Here is a 16,163-nt window from a genome sequence, read left to right as displayed (position 1 = left end):
GATGAAAGTGAGAGAGGAGAGTGAAACAATTGGCTTAAAGCTCAACATTCAGAAAACAAAGGTCAGGGCATCCAGTCCCACCAGTTGATGGCAAATAGATGGGGAAACAGTGGAAACAGTGAAAGACTTTTTATTTTTATTTTTTTGGTGGGTTGTGGGGCTCCAAAATTACTGCAGATGGTGACTGCAGCCATGAAATTCAAAGACGCTTACTCCTTGGAAGAAAAATTATGACCAACGTGGACAGCTTAATAAAAAACAGAGACATTACTCTATCAACAAAGGTCCATCAGGTCAAAGCTATGGTTTTTCCATTAATCATGTATGGATTTGGGAGTTGGACTGTAAAGAAAGCTGAGCGTCAAAGAATAGATGCTTTTGAACTATGGTGTTGGAGAAGATTTTTGAGAGTCCCTTGGACAGCAAGGAGATCCCACCAGTCCATCCCAAAGGAAATCAGTCCTGAATATTCACTGGAAGGACTGATGCTGAAGTTGAAACTCCAATACTTTGACCAGGTGATGTGAAGAACTGACTCATTTGAAAAGACCCTGATGCTGGGAAAGATTGAAAGTGGGAGGAGAAGGGAACTTCAGAGGATGAGTTGGTTGAAGGGCATCACTGACTCAATGGACATGAGTTTGAGTGAACTCCGGGAGTTGGTGATGGACCGGGAGGCCTGGAGTGCTGCAGTCCATGGTGTTGCAAAGAGTTGGACACGACTGAGTGACTGAACTGAACTGTACTGAGAGATGCTAGATTGCATAAAGAATAGTGTAGTTCTTGTTCAATTATTTTTACTTTCTAAATGAGAGAATGTCTAAGCTTTGGCAGTAGAGAAAAGGAGGAAGCGTATTTAGGAAAGAGTGAAATTTTCACTTCAAAGAGTGGAATTTAACAAATTCAAATGGGAAAAAAAGTAAGATGTCCTATGTGCTACACTGTGCTTTGCTTAATTGCTCATACAGACCACAACTAAACATCAAGTAAGCAACTATCATGGTTTTGCCCAGTCATCTTAAGTGACATACAGGAAGATATCATAGGATTTGCAGTTTTAAAAGGTTAGTAGTAGAGAAAGAGGAGAGAGATAATGGTTGATTGGTTATATTCCATGTGAGAGTGTGACAATGATGAACAATGGAATCTCAGCTATTGGGAGATAAGATAGCTGGGGAGTAATATGGAAAAAGGACAGGAACAATGAACTAGATTTCTTAATGAACTGAACAATTTTGACATGAGAAAGTAGGATAGAGCAAGTGGTTGGGAAATGGTGATCAGAATGTCATATTTGAAATTAAGATTTTAGAGTTGATACAGTTAATATTGATATGACAGACCAACATCCAGAGTATGGATATGGAAGTGAGTAGCTGAGGCTTAGGAAAGGAGAAAATGTTTGAAAATTTTAATTCTGAAAATAGAAGGAAAATTATTACATACTATATTTAGAATTTAAGAGCCTGGAAATAACATCTCAAAGACATGATTTCTATCAAGGGGACCAAGACAATTCAGTGAGTGAAAGGAAATAGTCTTTAAAACAAATGGTGCTTGAACAACTGTATACCACAGTTGTAAAGTTTTACTGTTTCCTCACACCATACATTAAATAATTCCTTAAAATGAATCATACATCTGAATGTAAGAATTAAAGCTCTAAAAGACTTATAAGAAAATAGGAGTATATATCTAATATGGAAAAAGGATAGGAACATGAACAAGATCGTCATGACCCAGATTAACCACAATGGTGTGACCACTCACCTATAGCCAGACATCCTGGGATGCTATGTATGGATGCGAGAGTTGGACTGTGAAGAAAGCTGAGTGCCAAATAATTGATGCCTTTGAACTGTGGTGTTGGAGAAGACTCTTGAGAGTCCCTTGGACAGCAAGGAGATCCAACCAGTCCATTCTAAAGGAGATCAGCCCTGAGTGTTCTTTAAAGGAATGATGCTAAAGCTGAAATTTACTTTGGCCACCGCATGCAAAGAGTTGACTCATTGGAAAAGACTCTGATGCTGGGAGTGATTGGGGGCAGGAGGAAAAGGGGACAAGAATGAGATGGCTGGATGGCATCACTGACTCGATGGACATGAGTTTGAGTGAACTCTGGGAGATGGTGATGGACAGGGAGGCCTGGCATGCCGTGATTCATGAGGTTGCAGAGTAGGACACGACTGAGCGACAACTGAACGAGGAAGCATCACTATGAACAAAGCTAGTGGAGGGGATGTTTCTCCACTTGAGCTATTTCAAATCTTAAAAGATGATGCTGTTAAAGTATTGCACTCAATATGCTACATGAATTTAGAAAACTCAGCTACACAAATTTGAAAAACTCAGCAGACCTTTTCCATAGGACTGGAAAAGTTCAGTTTTCATTTCAATCCCAAAGAACGGCAGTGCCAAAGAATGTTCAAACTAGCACACAATTGCACTCATTTTACATGCTAGCAAAGCAATGCTCAAAATTCTCCAAGCCAGGCTTCAACAGTATATGAACCATACACTTTGAGATGTTCAAGCTGGATTTAGAAAAGGCAGAGGAACCATAGATCAAATTGCCAACATCCACTGGTTCATTGAAAAAGCAAGAGAGTTCCCGAAAAACATCTGCTTCTGCTTTATTGATCATGCCAAAGCCTTTGACTGTGTAGATCACAATGAACTGTGGAAAATTCTTCAAGAGGTGGGAATACCAGAACACCTTGCCTGCCTCCTGAGGAATCTGTATGCAAGTCAAGAGGCAACAATTAGGACCAGACATGAAACAACAGACTGGTTCCAAATCAGGAAAGGAGTACATCAAGGCTAGGATTGTCACCCTGCTTACTTAACTTATATGCTGAGTACATCAGGTGTAATGCCGGCCTGATGGAGCACATGCTGGGATCAAGATTGTCATGAGAAATATCAACAACCACATATACACAGCTGATACCACTCTTATGGCAAAAGTGAAGAGGAATTAAAAGCCTCTTTATGAAAGTGAAAGAGGAGAGTGAAAAAGCTGGTATAAAACTCAACATTCCAAAAAACAAAGATCATTGCATAAGGTCCCATCACTTCATGGCAAATAGATGGGGAAACTGGAAACAGTGGTAGACTTTATTTTTGGGGGCTCCAAAATCACTGCAGATGGTGACTGCAGCCATGGAATTAAAAGACGCTTGCTCCTTGGAAGAAAAGCTATAACCAACCTAGACAGCATATTAAAAACAGAGACATTACTTTGTTGACAAATGTCTGTCTAGTCAAACCTATGGTTTTTCCTGTAGTCATGTATGGATGTGAGAGTTGGACTTTAAAGAAAGCCGAGTGCTGAAGAATTGATGCTTGGGTTTGGAGAAGACTCTTGAGAGTCCCTTGGACTGCAAGGGGTTTAAACCATTCAATCCTAAAGGAATTCAGTCCTGAATATTCATGGAAGGACTGATGCTGAAGCTAAAACTACTTTGGTCACCTGATGTGAAGAACTGACTCACTGGCAAAGACTCTGATATTGGAAAACTTTGAAGGCAGGAGGAGAAAGGGACGACAGAGGATGAGATGATTGGAGGGCATCACTGACTCGATGGACTTGAGTCTGAGGAAACTGTGGTAGTTGGTGTTGGACAATGAAGCCTGGCATGCTACAGTCCCTGGGGTCAGAAAGAGTCGGACACGACTGAGCTACTGAACTGAACTGAAGTAATCCATCCATGTATCCCAATACGCATTCATACTAATAGTCAACCATTATACATGGACAGATTGACCATCTATTAAAATCCAGGTTAACTTAATAAATATTCTAATCAAAGACAGCACAAGATGTACAACAGTTTTTCTTTTCTTTAAGGAAAAATTTTAATAAGTTATTTCTGGTTTATGTTTGCTTTCTTTGGAATATTTTGATGACATTCAATTATTCATCAGTTGAGTATGTGATTAAATTTAATATACATTTATAAACTAATTATACATGGGGAAAGGTTAGACCAAATATACAAATAGATACAAATATCATAAACTAAATCAATTAACCAAGCGAGTATAAGTCATACAATTGGTACAAAAGAAAAAATAATATGTAATGAAGTTGTCTTAAAAATATTCCTCTGTGATTTCTTTGTAGCCAGTTTCTGCTACTCTTTATGTAATGATTTAGCTGTATTTTTTTCATTCTGAGGGTTGAAAACTTCAACCAACATTAAAGTAGACTAGTATAACAAATTTCTGCATTTGTTCAGTTCAGTTCAGTTCAGTTGCTCAGTCGTGTCCGACTTTTTGCGACCCCTTGAATCTCAGCACGCCAGGCCTCCCTGTTCATCACCATCTCCCGGAGTTCACTCAGACTAACGTTCATCGAGTCAGCGATGCCATCCAGCCATCTCATCTTCTGTCGTCCCCTTCTCCTCCTGCCCCCAATTCTTCCCAGCATCAGAGTCTTTTCCAATGAGTCAACTTTTGCATGAGGTGGCCAAAGTATTGGACCTTCAGCTTTAGCATCATTTCTTCCAAAAAATTGCCAGGGTTGGTCTCCTTCAGAATGGACTGGTTGGATCTCCTAGCAGTCCAAGGGACTCTCAAGAGTCTTCTCCAACACAACAGTTCAAAAGCATCAATTCTTCGGTGCTCAGCCTTCTTCACAGTCCTACTCTCACATCCATACATGACCACAGGAAAAACCATAGTCTTGACTAGATGGACCTTAGTCGGCAAAGTAATGTCTCTGCTTTTGAATATGCTATCTAGGTTGGTCATAATTTTTCTTCCAAGGAGTAAGCGTCTGTTAATTTCATGGCTGCAGTCACCATCTGCAGTGATTTTGGAGCCCCCCAAAATAAAGTCTGGCACTGTTTCCACTGTTTCCCATCTATTTCCCATGCAGTGATGTGACTGGATGCCATGATCTTCGTTTTCTGAATGTTGAGCTTTAAGCCAACTTGTTCACTCTCCTCTTTCACGTTCATCAAGAGGCTTTTTAGCTCCTCTTCACTTTCTGCCATAAGGGTGGTGTCATCTGCGTATCTGAGGTGATTGATATTCCTCCTGGCAATTTTGATTCCAGCTTGTGTTTCTTCCAGTCCAGCGTTTCTCATGATGTACTCTGCATATAAGTTAAATAAGCAGGGTGACAATACACAGCCTTGATGTACTCCTTTTCCTATTTGGAACCAGTGTGTTGTTCCATGTCCAGTTCTAACTGTTGCTTCCTGACCTGCATACAGCTTTCTCAAGAGGCAGGTTAGGTGGTCTGGTATTCCCATCTCTTTCAGAATTTTCCACAGTTTATTGTGATCCACACAGTCAAAGGCTTTGGCATAGTCAATAAAGCAGAAATCGATGTTTTTCTGAAACTCTCTTGCTTTTTCCATGATGCAGCAGATATTGGCAATTTAATCTCTGGTTCCTCTGCCTTTTCTAAAACCAGCTTGAGCATCAGGGAGTTCACGGTTCACGTATTGCTGAAGCCTGGCTTGGAGAATTTTGAGCATTACTTTACTAGCGTGTGAAATGAGTGCAATTGTGCAGTAGTTTGAACATTCTTTGGAATTGCCTTTCTTTGGAATTGGAATGAAAACTGACTTTTTCCAGCCACTGCTGTGTTTTGCAAATTTGCTGGCATATTGAGTGCAACACTTTCACAGCATCATCTTTCTGCATTTGTTACTCAACTTTAAATGTCATCCATAGGAGAATAATAAGGTTTCATTTATACTCCACCCTCTACATTCTCCAATATCATATCCTTTGATTCACAGATATTTCACTAGGTATCTCAAAAAGTTAAGAACTTAAAGAAGTAATCATGATAACTATAACATGTATCTGAATTAAAAGTCTGAACATCTTAATATGAAATGTCTTTCACTCAAATAAGCAGTTGCCTTATAAATGTCAAATGTTTTCTTGTTTTTGCCTTTATTGGTTTTATTTATTAATAGATCAGGTCAAAAACAAGTCTAAACATTAGTATTAGCTGATGTCTCTTTACACTCTTTATTTATATATATATATATTTTTTTCCCTCTATTTCTCATGCTTTTCGTTTTCCCTATAATTTATTGGATGAAGAAACCAAGTTATTTCTAATACAGTATTACCACAAACTTTTGTGTTTCTAAATTTTTCTAAATTTCCTTTAAATTTTAGTTGATTAATTTCAAGGCATATAATTATCATGATGCATGTAAGTAAACTATAGTTAATATATAGTATATAAAACCTAAAACTGAATCTCTAATTGAGATAATTATGCTTAGGCCATCCTTGAATATTTTTTCTGTACCTCTGTGGCTTTCAATTATTTAAAAAATAAAAACAAAAAAACTAACAGATATTTGAAAAAAGAATGATTGAAAACCCAACTGTATTTAAACTCCCTATTAAGAAATACTTTAATACATTAAAATATATATGCATATACTCATTTTTGAATAATCTGATAAGTAAAGAAATGCAATACTCTCTACTGTTTTATTATGAATAAACAGTTTAATTTTTTTTTTTTTTGGAAAATAACCTCCTGTATTTAACCTGAAGTGATTCACAGTGGCCACTAAAATTTGGAGAAAATTATTCTAGTTGCTAATATAATTCTATTTATATGATAAAACTACAATTATCTCAGGAATTATTACTGCTCTCAATCTTGGGGTATTTAACTGAATATTTTTAATTGAAAATGGCCTTTCTCCTGACAAGTAATGCTAGGTAAACATATTATTAATTACACAAAGATACTGCAGAAACATTGTTAGTATATAGAAACGCAACTAGTTCTGATATATTTATATTGTACCCTGTAGTTTTACTGAATTTATTAGCTAGCTTTAACTGTTTTTTGGAGGTATCTTTAGGATTTTCTGCATATTAAACATATCATTTGCAAATAGAGACAATTTGTCCTTTTCAGTATGGATGTCTTTATTAAATTTTTTTTTTTGATTGATTACTCTAGCTTGGTGTGCAGGACTCCGTTGAATAGGAGTAATGAGAGTGGACATTCTAGTCTACCCCTAATCTTAAGAGGACAGCTTTTCTTCTCGATGTGATGTTATCTGTGAGCTTGTATACATGGCATTTATTCTGTTAAGGTATGTTCCTTCTGTAGGGAGTTTTTATCATGAATGGCCATTAATTTCATCAAATATTTTTCTGAATATATTGAGATGATCATATGATTTTTACCCTTAATTATGTTAATGTTCTGTTATCATATTAATTGATTTGCTGATGTTAAACCATCTTGTCATCTCAGTGATACATCCCACGTGATCATGCATTTAATCCTTTAATATGCTATTAAATTTTGTTTGCTAGTATTTTGTTGAGAATGTTTGCATCTATATTCATCACTGATGTTTTCCTATAATTTTCTTTTCTTGTTGCATCCTTGTCTAGCTTTGCTATTGGGGTAATTCTGGCTGTTAAAATTAGTTGAGGAGTAGTCTCTTTTCTTCAGCTTTTTGGAAAACTTAGAGAAAAGTTAGTGTTAATTTTTCTTTAAATGTTTGCTAGAATTCCTTAATAAAAGCATCTGCTCCTAGTACTTTTTAAGAGGGGAGGCTTTTGATAACTGATTTAATCTGTTTGAATAGACATTTTTTCAAGGAATACATTCAAAACGTGCCTGTTTGCTAACAGACACATGAAAAGGTGCTCAACATCATGTATCGTCAGGGAAATGCAAATCAAAACCACGATGAGATACCACCTTACATCTGTCAGAAAGGCTATTATAAATAAGACAAGAGGTCACAAGTGTCACTGAGGATTTGGGGATAAAAAGGAACTCTTCACCATTGTTGGGGGGAATGAAATTGGTACAGCCACTAGTGAAATAACATGAAAGTTTGTTCAGAAATGAAAAATAGAGCTGCCATATGACCCAGCACTCCCATTTCTGGGTATATATCTAAAGGAATTAAAATCACTACTTTGTAGAGATATCTACACATTCATATTCACTACAGTATTATTCACAATGGCCAAGACAAGGAAACAATCTAAGTGTCCATCAACAGATGAATGGATAAGGAAAAGTGAGACATTTGTATTATTATATACCATTGTATAATAATATATAGCATTATTCAGCCATAAGACAGAAGGAAATATTGCCATTTATGATAGAATGGATGGACCTTTAGGGAATCAGACTAAGTAAAGTAAGTCACACAGAGAAAGAAAAATACTGCATGATATAATTTATATGTAAAATTTAAAAAGCCAAATTCATAGATACATAGAGTAGGATGGTGGTTGTCAGGGGCTCAGAATTAGGGGGAAAAGAGAGGTTGGTAAAAGGGTACAAACTTCCAATTATGAGATGAATAAGTTCTAGAGAATCTGATCTACAGCAAGATGACTATTAGTTCAGTTCAGCCAGTCAGTCATGTCCAACTCTTGGTGACCCCATGGACTGCAGCATGCCAGACGTCCCTGTCAATTACCAACTCCTGGAGCTTACTCAAACAAATGTCCATGGAGTGAGTGATACCATCCAACCACCTCAACCTCTGCCGTCCCCTTCATCCCCCAGCTTCAATCTTTTCCAGCATCAGGGTCTTTTCAAATGAGTCAGGGCTTCACATCAGGTGGCCAGAGTATAGGGGTTTCAGCTTCAACATCAGTTCTTCCAGTGAATATTCAGGACTGATTTCCTTTAAGATGGACTGGTTGGATCTCCTCGCTATACAAGGGACTCTCAAGAATCTTCTCCAACAGCACAGTTCAAACGCATCAATTCTTCAGCACTCAGCTTTCTTTATAGTCCAACTCTCACACCCATACATGACTACTGGAAAAACAATAGCTGACAAGATGGACCTTTGTTGACATAGTAATGTCTCTGTTTCTTAATATGCTGTCTAGGTTGGTCATAGCTTTTCTTCCAGGGAGTTAGCATCTTTTAATTTCATGGGTACAGTCACCATCTGCAGTGATTTTTGAACCCAAGAAAATAAAGTCTGTCACTGTTTCCACTGTTTCCCCATGTATTTTCCATATGTGATGGGACCAGATGCCATGATCTTAGTTTCTGAATGTTGAGCTTTAAATCAGCTTTTTCACTCTCCTCTTTCACCTTCATCAAGAGGTTTTTATCTCCTTTTTACTTTCTGCCATGTGTGGTATCATCTGTGTATCTGGGGTGGTTGATATTTCTACTAGCAATCTTGACCCCAGCTTGTGCTTCATCCAACCCAGGGTTTTGCATTATGTAATCTTCATAAAAGATAAATAAGCAGGGTGCTAGTATACAGTCTTGATACACTCCTTTTCTTATTTGGAACCAGTCCATTGTTTCATGTCTGGTTATAACTGTTGCTTATTGATATGCATACAGATTTCTCAGGAAGCAGGTAAGGTGTTCTGGTATTCCCATCTCTTGAAGAAATTTCAGTCTTTTGTGATCTACACAGCCAAAGACTTTGGTGTAATCAATGAAGCAGAAGTAGATGCTTTTCTGAAATTATCTTGCTTTTCCTATGATCCAAGGAATGTGAAAAGGCAAAAAGATGACTATAGTTAACAATATATTAGTAATATACTTGAATGTTTCTAAAAAGTAGATCTTAAATATTCTAACAACAAAAAAAGGATAACTCAGTAATTTGATAGATGTTTTAACTAAGTAATCTTATTATGGTAACCAGTTCACAATAAGGACTATCTTTAAATATTGTGTGTGTGTCTTAGTCATTCAGTCATGTATGACTCTTTGTGATCCATCCCATAGACTGTAGCATTCCATGCTCCTCTGTCCATGGGTTTTTCCAGACAAGAATACTGGACTGGGTTGCCATTTTATGCTCCAAGGGCTCTTCCCCACCCAGAGATCAAACCCACATCCCTTGCACCGCTTGCATTGCAGGTGGATTCTTTACTAGTCAGTTCAGTTTACTTCAGTTCAGCCACTCAGTCATGTCTGACTCTTTGTGACCCCATGAACTGGAACACAACAGGCCTCCTTGTCCATCACCACCTCCGGGAGTTCACTCAAACTCATGTCCATCGATTCTGTGATGCCATCCAGCCATCTCATCCTCTGTTGTCCCCTTCTCCTCCTTCTCTCAATCTTTCCATGCATCAGGCTCTTTTCAAATTAGTCAGCTCTTCAATTCAGGTGGCCAAAGTATTGGAGTTTCAGCTTCAGCATCAGTCCTTCCGATGAACACTCAGGACTGATCTTCTTTAGGATGGACTATTGGATCTTCTTGCAGTACAAGGGACTCTCAAGTGTCTTCTTGAATACCGCAGTTCAAAAGCACCAATTCTTCAGCACTCAGCTTTCTTTAAAGTCCAACTCTCACATCCATACATGACTACTGGAAAAACCATAGCTTTGACTAGATAGACCTTTGTTGACAAAGTAATGTCTCTGCATTTTAATATGCTATCTAGGTTAGTCACAGCTTTCCTTCCAAGGAGTAAGCAGGTTTTAATTTCATGGCTGCAATAAACATCTTCAGTTTTTTGGAGCCCAAAAACATAAAGTCATACACTGATTTGATTGTTTCCCCATCTATTTGCCATGAAGTGATAGGACCAGATGACACGATCTTAGTTTTCTGAATGATGAGCTTTAAGCCAACATTTCCACTCTCCTCTCACTTTCATCAAGAGGCTCCTTAATTCTTCTTCACTTTCTGCCATGAGGGTGGTGTCATCTGCTTCACTGAGGTGATTGATATTTCTCCCAGTAATCTTGATTCCAGCTTGTGCTCTTTTCAGCCCAGCATTTCTCATGATATACTCTGCATATAAGTTAAATAAGCAGGGTGACAATATACAGCCTTGGCATCATCCTTTTCCTTTTTGGAATGAGTCTGTAGTTGCATGTCCAGTTCTAACTGTTGATTCCTGACCTGCATATAGTTTTCTCAAGAGGCAAGTCAGTTCAGTTCAGTTCAGTTGCTCAGTCGTGTCCGACTCTTTGCGACCCCCTGAATCGCAGCACACCAGGCCTCCTTGTCCATCACCATCTCCCCGAGTTCACTCAGACCCACTTCCATTGAATTCGTGATGCCATCCAGCCATCTCATCCTCTGTCGTCCCCTCCTCCTCCTGCTCACAATCCCTCCCAGCATCAGAGTCTTTTCCAATGAGTCAACTCTTCGCATGAGGTGGCCAAAGTACTGGATCTTCAGCTTTAGCATCATTCCTTCCATAGAAATCCCAGGGTTGATCTCCTTCAGAATGGACTGGTTGGATCTCCTTGCAATCCAAGGGACTCTCAAGAGTCTTCTCCAGCACCACAGTTCAAAAGCATCAATTCTTCGGTGCTCAGCCTTCTTCACAGTCCACCTCTCACATCCATACGTGACCATAGGAAACACCGTAGCCTTGACTAGACGGACCTTTGTTGGCAAAGTAATGTCTCTGCTTTTAAATATACTATCTAGGTTGATCATAACTTTTCTTCCAAGGAGTAAACGTCTTTTAATTTCATGGCTGCAATCACCATCTGCAGTGATTTTGGAGCCCCACCCCCAAAAAGTCTGACACTGTTTCCACTGTTTCCCCGTCTATTTCCCATGAAGTGATGGGACCGCATGCCATGATCTTCGTTTTCTGAATGTTGAGCTTTAAGCCAACTTGTTCACTCTCCACTTTCACCTTCATCAACAGGCTTTTTAGTTCCTCTTCACTTTCTGCCATAAGGGTTGTGTCATCTACATATCTGAGGTGATTGAGATTTCTCCCGGCAATCCTGATTCCAGCTTGTGTTTCTTCCAGTCCAGCGTTTCTCATGATGTACTCTGCATATAAGTTAAATAAGCAGGGTGACAATATACAGTCTTGACATACTCCTTTTCCTATTTGGAACCAGTCTGTTGTTCCATGTCCAGTTCTAACTGTTGCTTCCTAACCTGCATACAGATTTCTCAAGAAGCAGGTCAGGTGGTCTGTTATTCCCATCTCTTTCAGAATTCTCCACAGTTTATTGTGATCCACACAGTCAAAGGTTTGACTTAGCCAATAAAGCAGAAATAGATGTTTTTCTGGAACTCTCTTGCTTTTTTGATGATCCAACAGATGTTGGCAATTTGATCTCTGTTTCCTCTGCCTTTTCTAAAACCAGCTTGAACATCTGGAAGTTCATGATTCACATATTGCTGAAGCCTGGCTTGGAGAATTTTGAGCATTACTTTACTAGCATGTGAGATGAGTGAAACTGTGCAGTAGTTTGAGAATTCTTTGGAAGTGGCTTTCTTTGGGATTGGAATGAAAACTGACCTCTTCCAGTCCTGTGGCCACTGCTGAATTTTCCAAATTGCTGGCATATTGAGTGCAGCACTTTCACAGCATCATCTTTCAGGATTTGAAATAGCTCAACTGGAATTCCATCACCTCCACTAGCTTTGTTCGTAGCAATGCTTTCCAAGGCCACTTGACTTCACATTCCATGATGTATGGCTCTTGATTAGTGATCACACCATCATTATTATCTGGGTCTAGAAGATCTTTTATGTACAGTTCTTCTGTGTATTCTTGCAACCTCTTCTTAATATCTTCTGCTTCTGTTAGGTCTGTACTATTTCTGTCCTTTATCGAGCCCATGTTTACATGAAATGTTCCCTTGGTATCTCTAATTTTCTTGAAGAGATTTCTAGTCTTTCCCATTCTGTTTTTTTTTTTTTTTTTTTTTTTTTTGTGTGTGTTTCAAATTTTTTTTTTTTATTTTTTTTTTTTAAATTTTTTAAATTTTAAAATCTTTAATTCTTACATGCATTCCCAAACATGAACCCCCCTCCCACCTCCCTCCCCATAACATCTTTCTGGGTCATCCCCATGCACCAGCCCCAAGCATGCTGCATCCTGCGTCAGACATAGACTGGCGATTCAATTCACATGATAGTATACATGTTAGAATGTCATTCTCCCAAATCATCCCACCCTCTCCCTCTCCCTCTGAGTCCAAAAGTCCGTTATACACATCTGTGTCTCTTTCCCTGTCTTGCATACAGGGTCGTCATTGCCATCTTCCTAAATTCCATATATATGTGTTAGTATACTGTATTGGTGTTTTTCTTTCTGGCTTACTTCACTCTGTATAATCGGCTCCAGTTTCATCCATCTCATCAGAACTGATTCAAATGAATTCTTTTTAACTGCTGAGTAATACTCCATTGTGTATATGTACCAAAGCTTTCTTATCCATTCATCTGCTGATGGACATCTAGGTTGTTTCCATGTCCTGGCTATTATAAACAGTGCTGCGATGAACATTGGGGTACATGTGTCTCTTTCAATTCTGGTTTCCTCGGTGTGTATGCCCAGAAGTGGGATTGCTGGGTCATAAGGTAGTTCTATTTGCAATTTTTTAAGGAATCTCCACACTGTTCTCCATAGTGGCTGTACTAGTTTGCATTCCCACCAACAGTGTAGGAGGGTTCCCTTTTCTCCACACCCTCTCCAGCATTTATTGCTTGCAGATTTTTGGATCGCAGCCATTCTGACTGGTGTGAAGTGGTACCTCATTGTGGTTTTGATTTGCATTTCTCTAATAATGAGTGATGTTGAGCATCTTTTCATGTGTTTGTTAGCCATCCGTATGTCTTCTTTGGAGAAATGTCTATTTAGTTCTTTGGCCCATTTTTTGATTGGGTCGTTTATTTTCTGGAGTTGAGCTGCAGAAGTTGCTTGTATATTTTTGAGATTAGTTGTTTGTCAGTTGCTTCATTTGCTATTATTTTCTCCCATTCAGAAGGCTGTCTTTTCACCTTGCTTATATTTTCCTTTGTTGTGCAGAAGCTTTTAATTTTAATTAGATCCCATTTGTTTATTTTTGCTTTTATTTCCAGCATTCTGGGAGGTGGATCATAGAGGATCCTGCTGTGATTTATGTCTGAGAGTGTTTTGCCTATGTTCTCCTCTAGGAGTTTTATAGTTTCTGATGTTCTTTTCCTCTATTTTTTTGCATGGATCACTGAAGAAGGCTTTCTTATCTCTTCTTGCTATTCTCTGAAACTCTGTATTCAGATCCTTATGTCTTTCCTTTTCTCCTTTACTTTTTGCCTCTCCTCTTTTCACAGCTATTTGTAAGGCCTCCCCAGAAGCCATTTTGCTTTTTTGCATTTCTTTTCCATGGGGATGGTCTTGATCCTTGTCTCCTGTACAATGTCATGAACCTCATTCCATAGTTCATCAGGCACTCTGTCTATCAGATCTAGGCCCTTAAATCTATTTCTCACTTCCACTGTATAATCATATGGTATTTGATTTAGGTCATACCTGAAAGGTCTAGTGGTTTTCCCTACTTTCTTCAATTTGGGTCTGGATTTGGTAATAAGGAATTCATGATCTGAGCCACAGTCAGCTCCTGGTCTTGTTTTTGTTGACTGTATAGAGCTTCTCCATCTTTGGCTGCAAAGAATACAATCAATCTGATTTCGGTGTTGACCATCTGGTGATGTCCATGTGTAGAGTCTTCTCTTGTGTTGTTGGAAGAGGGTGTTTGCTATGACCAGTGCATTTTCTTGGCAAAACTCTATTAGTCTTCGCCCTGCTTCATTCCGCTGGCATATTGAGTGCAACAGTTTCACAGCATCATATTTTAGGATTTCAAATAGCTCAACCAGAATTCCTTCACCTCCACTGACTTTGTTCATAGTGATGCTTCTTTTTAAGACCAACTTGACTTCACATTCCTGGGTGTCTGGATCTAGGTGAGCAATCACACCATCATGATTATCTGGGTCTAGAAGATCTTTTTTGTACAGTTCTTCTGCGTGTTCTTACCACCCCTTTTTAGTCTCTTCTGCTTATGTTAGGTCCATACCACTTCTGTCCTTTATTTATCCCATCTTTGCATGAAATGTTCCCTTTTTATCTCTAATTTTCTTGAAGAGATCTCTAGTCTTTCCAATCTATTGTTTTACTGTATATCTTTCCACTGATTGCTGAGGAAGGCTTTCTTATCTCTCCTTGCTATTCTTTGGAACTGTGCATTCAAATGGGTATATCTTTCCTTTTCTCCTTCGCTTTTCACTTCTCTTTTCTTCACAGCTATTTGGAAGGCTTCCTCAGACAGCCATTTTGCTTTTTTGCATTTCTTTTTCTGGGGGAAGGTCTTGATCCCTGTCTCCTGTACAATGTCACAGACCTCTGTCCATAGTTCATCAGGCACTCTGCCCTTGAATCTATTTCTCGCTTCCACTGTATAATCATAAGCAATTTGTTTTAGATCATACGTGAATGGTCTAGTGGTTTTCCCTACGTTCTTCAATTTAAGTCTGAATTTGGCAATGAGGAGTTCATGATCTGAGCCACAGTCAGTTCCTGGTCTTGTTTTTCTGACTGTATAGAGCTTCTCCATCTTTGGCTGCAAAAAGTATAATCAATCTGATTTCGGTGTTGATCATCTTTAGTACTAACACCACCTAATGCTAATTAGTTTGCACTAGAAAATATTATGTAAAAACTTTCAGAACTGTTTTCCATTTTTAATAGGTGAAAGATCATTTTGGGAAGGAAAGATCAGTAGCCTCAAATTTTTAAATATGATTTTACTCTTTGTGATAACTGAATGTATTTTAATTCAAGACTTTAGAGTCCAATGTCATATTTAAGATCTTAATTTACCTATATAAAAGTATACTGTAGTGATGATTTGAGGAAACTCATTATTCAAGAAGAAGTGTTTATCTAGGAGATAAAGCAAGTATTATTATAATTTGAAAGTGCATGCATCCTGGTCTCTTTTTCTTTCCAATAAATAGGATTCTGGATTTGATTTACAATTATTAAAAAAAAAATCTCCTTTCACATTCTCTATAATTGCTTCTTTATACCCTGGTATATCTGTCAAAGATAGAGAAAGGTAATAAGTAGACAGTAAGACAGGAAAATATTTTATATATATATATATATATATATATATATATATATATATATATATATATATATACCAAACACTAGTGATGGTATGAGACTTTGGGATTTTGGAATTGGTAAGAAAAGCTTTAGAACACCTACAGGAAACACAAATGGGAGAGAAGAGCAGATTTTACAATTATTTTTAAGGACTATCTTTTGCTTCAACGACATAAATTTACTTACAACATTTTGCGAACTTTTCTGTAGTGTTTGAATAGTACTTCATTGAACTAAGTATATAATGATCTGAGATTGACTACATAGATTGAAACTTCAACAAGACA

Source organism: Ovis aries, chromosome 6, assembly GCF_016772045.2.
Source record: "Ovis aries strain OAR_USU_Benz2616 breed Rambouillet chromosome 6, ARS-UI_Ramb_v3.0, whole genome shotgun sequence".
Lineage (NCBI taxonomy): Eukaryota > Metazoa > Chordata > Mammalia > Artiodactyla > Bovidae > Ovis > Ovis aries.
This window is presented reverse-complemented; position numbering follows the sequence as displayed.